The following is a 4733-nucleotide window of genomic DNA, read 5'->3' as shown; positions in this document are numbered from 1 at the left end:
TAAAAAAAGAGGGGAAAAAAATAGCAAACGAAAATAGAGGATAAAAAACTATTAAAAAAAAAAAAAAACTAAAACCCTTAACTATTTCTCCCTAAAAACAAACCCAATAAAATTTACTCTCTCCAACTCCTAAACAAAACGCCATACAAAAACCTATTTCTCAGTCTCTAACTCTCTGTCTCTCCTTCAAACACTGCAAGACCCATATGCAGGAACCCAAAAACGGAAAACCTAGGCGTAGAGCTTTCTCTCTTCCCTGGCGACGGTAAGCTTCAATTGAAGAAAGTGAAAGTAAACCTAACATCAGACTGCTGGAACGGCTACAGGTAAAATCTTTTATCTTAACTTACCGTTTAGTTCAGTTTTGTTTCAAAACACCTTTTAAGTTTTAACTATAAATAACACAAAAAGCTCTCAAACAGATTCTTTTTTTTTTTTTTTTTTTTTTTTTTTTTTTTTACGCTCTGAAACAGATTATTCTACAAAAAAAACAGAACCGCCGCATAAAAAAAAAAACACAGAACCGCGAAATGCCAAGACAGAGATAGCAATTTGATTTTGAGGGTCCTTCACCATTCTCTTTGATTTTCGGGTTGTGGCCTACTTCCTCTCAAAAGGTAATCTCCTCCGCCCATAAACACCGCCGCTGATGGGTTCCTACTCTTTCTCTGATAAAAAAACTTCCTCCACCCATAAACAACACCTCCGATGGGTTCCCATTCTTTCTCTGATTTTTTTTAAAAAAAAAAAATCTAAAAGGTAAATTAGATTTGTTATACGTTTTCAAATTTTACAATTTCAGTTGGCTTTGGTTCTAGATTTAAATTCAGAAATTAGGGCTTAGAAAATAGGATTCTGATGTGACTTATTAAATGTTTTCGTTTATATATATATATATATATATATATATTTTTTTTTTTAATTCGTCTCTTTGGATTTAAATCATTCAGTTTCTTTGCAGAGATGAAGTGGAATTTTTCACAATGTAGAGACTCTAATTTCATCACAACAAAGGTATTAATTTCTTTTTCTAATATTCTCTTCAATTATGGTTTGTTGTCAATTTAGGAATTTTAGTTCATACCCCTTTTCCTCTCTATTTATTGATATGAGGGAAAACCCCTAGAAGATGAAATCCTATCTGAGTATTAATGGTTAGTGATCTTTTAAACTTAATCATGTCACTTTAATTTTCAAGTTTTGTTTTCCCACTTATCTGTTCTGTTATTCGTAAGGGGGAGTGAAATTGGGGAATTCTGTTGGTTTGATCTACTTTTGGTTTTTTGGGTTGCTATGGTTGAATGGTTGGCCTTTGGTTCAATGCCCTTAAAAAGGGGTTTTTAGCAAATTTTTAATTGTGTAGTTTCGGTATTTGATGTCCTCCACCATAAAAATTCTCAGTTTATGCTCTATTTGTATTAATATGAGACCTTTTATTATTATTGTTTTTTTATTATTTTTTTATTTAATTAAAGTTTCTAGGTTATCTCAAGCTTTGGTTTCATGTTTAGTCTCTATTTATTTTGTATTTTAGTTTGATCCAAATCTTCTTTAAGAGTAGCATCTAGATTTTTGAGGGGTTTTGTTTGATTCTTTGTTTGGTTGCAGACCCCAGCTACTTTTCCAATGTCCTTCAGTAACCCACGGGATTATTTTCTGCTTTCTGTTATGCACAGTTAAAGACCAAATCTATATAGTTTAGAAGCTGTCTGCAAATTCCAGCAATAGCAAAGTGAAAAGGTAGAGCTGTGTTTTTCCTTCTTCTATATCTATTTTTGAAGCATATTTCCTAAGTCTTTACTATCATCCAAGATGATATATTGATTGTTGAATCTAATGGGCAAATTGTGGGTTATTTTTCTTTGCTATGTTGCCATAACATAGAACAACGGGGTCTTTTGGGATTAAGTGAAGCGCTTATTATTTAGCTTTTTGTTTTATTCTATTTCCGGGCTTGAGAATACTAGATACTTTGAAGAAGCTTTCTTGTCAGGGTTTTCAGATTTTAGTTCTGCTGACTTCAATTTTGTTTTCATGGTAAGAGGATTTAATCTTGGTGATTAATTTTCCTTGCTATTTAGTTGGATTCTTCTTGGGGTGGGGGAAGGACATTATGGGTGGTTGGTTTTGATGCCTTGCTATTTTGCATGGCTTTACTTATAGTAAGGCCAGATTGTAGATTGTCCCAAAATGCTATTTTACAGAATATTTTGATGTCAAATATATTTTCACCATTAACAATAAAAGAAAAAAGTGAAGCGCTTATTATTTTAGACTCTAACGTGTCTTTTAAACTTCTCAAGTTGCATAGTTCTTCTTCTTCCCCCAACCCCCCCAGCCCCCCAAGAAAAAAAAAAAACCATTTATTTCTTCTCCCTCTCTTTCTATTTGTTCTCCTCCCTCTCACTACCTCTCTGTACTTTATTTCCAAAGGTTAGATCTCTTCTCTCATTTTATAATTTATTAATCAAATTATACCCATCTTTGACACAATCCAAAAGGTACAATGAACGGCCAAAATTGATTTAAACTTCTTAACCTCTTGCGATTGCCGCAACAGTTGTTTTTATTCTTCTTACACACGTATAAGGATATTGGAGAGTAAGCGGTGGACAAACAAGAGTCAGAGTTGTTGTTCTTTCCATCTCCTCAATACTCAGTCTCCACTCCCATTTGAGCCAACTCCTCCAAGAGGGTCACTCTCTCTCTCTCTCCGACTAAATCCATTTTAGTACGAATAGCATTAGATATTCTTGAATCGTTTTAACTTTTATTTAGTTTTACTAATTGGTTTATATTTGAATTGCTTTTAGTTTGAGTATTGTTGGTTTCAAAAGTCGATTTGGATTATAATAGTCTAATCACACCTAAGAATTTGTTCAATTAATTGGGTTTGTTCGTTTGTTTCCATCTCATTAATTTTTTAATATAATTTCTTATTATGATTTTGTAGCCGATAAAGGTAATCGTAAATGTGCACACAGAGATGGATGGAGAGAGATTAAGAGAGGAATTCTAGGACTGTCAAACTACTACCATGTCAAATCATCACCCACCTTCAACCCTGCCTCTTGACACCTTCATATACTGCAAGAACCACTACCAATACAGGGTACTTTTAACAACAAAAATTTGTGTTAAATATTATTTAGGTTTTGTTATTTGTTTTTTTTTTTTAGATTTAATTTTGTGAAAAATAATTATTAATATAACTCATATTTGTAGTCTAATTATTGTGTTGATGGTTTAATTAGGCCGACAACTGTTCACAATTGCTTATGTTTCACTATCATCATTCTTTTGAACCCTTGAAAGGGTGAGCTTCAGTAATTTGAAATAAAATGATTTAGAGAGAAGATAAAGTTTTTCACTTACCAAAAAAAAGGAAAGAAGATAAGGTTTTAGTCAATACGCTTTCTATGTTGCTCCTATGGTCATAAGGCTAATCTTCATTTTTCAGTATTCAAACTAACATTATTGTTGCTGTGTGCTGCTATACTAAGGCCTGGTGCTGCTGTTTGTGAAATTTTGTTGTTGTTGTTGTACATGCTAATATGCATTATGCTTCTATTGTACTTAGTGTTAGCTTAATTGTGATAATTGGTAATTTTTGGCATTGTACTAGGAATTGATGCAAAGTCTAGGATGTTTTGGTAGTTATTGGCAGATTCTTAAAAAAGCACTTAGTGAGAAATATTAACATAGGTTGTGTTTGTTTGCTTCATGTTAATAGAAGGTTGCAAGGAAATTCAAATGTTAATAAAAAGTTGGCCTCTTAAGAGTGTGCCACCTCAGCTTTGGAGTCTTCACAATTTTACACCTCAACAATATTTTTAATTTTTATTTTTAGCACGGTATTTTAGTTAAATATTTTACTTAGTTTGAACTTAGAACTACTTTGAACCCGATAATGCACTCCCCCTCTCTCTATCTCTGTAACCTCAATAGGCTATGGCTGCTACCGTGATTTCAAATATCTCTAATAGCAACCTCTGAGGACAACCATCCAAAGGCAAGATGGAATGTGGGGTACTGCTGCAAGTGTTGCCTTGAAAAGAAAAGACTGCGGTTGATTCAAATGCTCCAGCTACTGCTTGCAGTGCACACAAGACTGAGACAGGGCTGATGAATAACTTTATATGTAATAACATTATAACCTTATTTCACAAAGATCAAGGTCCTTAATGTTTTTCTTTTAATATGTTTTTTTATTTATTTAAATGGATGTAGTTTATTTAAAGATATGTAAAGCATTCTTGTGTTTGCATGTTGTGCTCCCTTTCTACTGTTTATTAATTGCACCATATATGACTTTTCAAATGATACTCCTAAATGTGATTTTTAAAGCACATTAATGATTACAAGAACAAGGAATAAACAACTAGGATTACCAGGATTTTGTAAATACACTGAATAATAGAAGGGATTATGTTAAAAAAAATGATAGAGACCTTAAATTTCATGAAAGAAAGGATGCAATTGATAATAGATGTAGGATGCCTACCAGTAGTTTGAGGTTGTTAACTAAAGGTACAAATAAGTAATACAAAGTTAGATGTTGTTTTTAACTTTGTACTTAGGTAGAACACAACAATCAAATTTCTCATATTGGTGTAGTGTTTTAAGAGATTTGAACTTCGATAAATACTCATGTATTATTTAACAATCTTAAAAATAAATAAATAAAATTATTTTCGAACTTAGTTATTAATTTTCCTGTGCATCGCACGGGT

The 4733-nt window shown here is 32.4% G+C and overlaps 1 long non-coding RNA gene across 2 annotated transcripts; it reads left to right on the top strand.

The window, feature by feature from the left end:
* Positions 1-546: 546 nt before the first annotated feature.
* LOC115994247 lies at positions 547-4651 on the top strand. Of its 2 annotated transcripts, XR_004093159.1 has the most exons (5): positions 547-617; positions 962-1014; positions 1609-1740; positions 2954-3112; positions 3949-4651. It is a non-coding gene; the product is annotated as an uncharacterized LOC115994247 (long non-coding RNA). The 2 variants fall into 2 exon arrangements; XR_004093158.1 differs by lacking the exons at positions 2954-3112; positions 3949-4651 and having other exon boundaries at positions 1609-2008.
* Positions 4652-4733: the final 82 nt, after the last annotated feature.

The sequence above is a fragment of the Quercus lobata genome, chromosome 6 (assembly GCF_001633185.2).
Source record: "Quercus lobata isolate SW786 chromosome 6, ValleyOak3.0 Primary Assembly, whole genome shotgun sequence".
Classification (NCBI taxonomy): Eukaryota; Viridiplantae; Streptophyta; class Magnoliopsida; order Fagales; family Fagaceae; genus Quercus; species Quercus lobata.
This window is presented reverse-complemented; position numbering and strand designations above follow the sequence as displayed.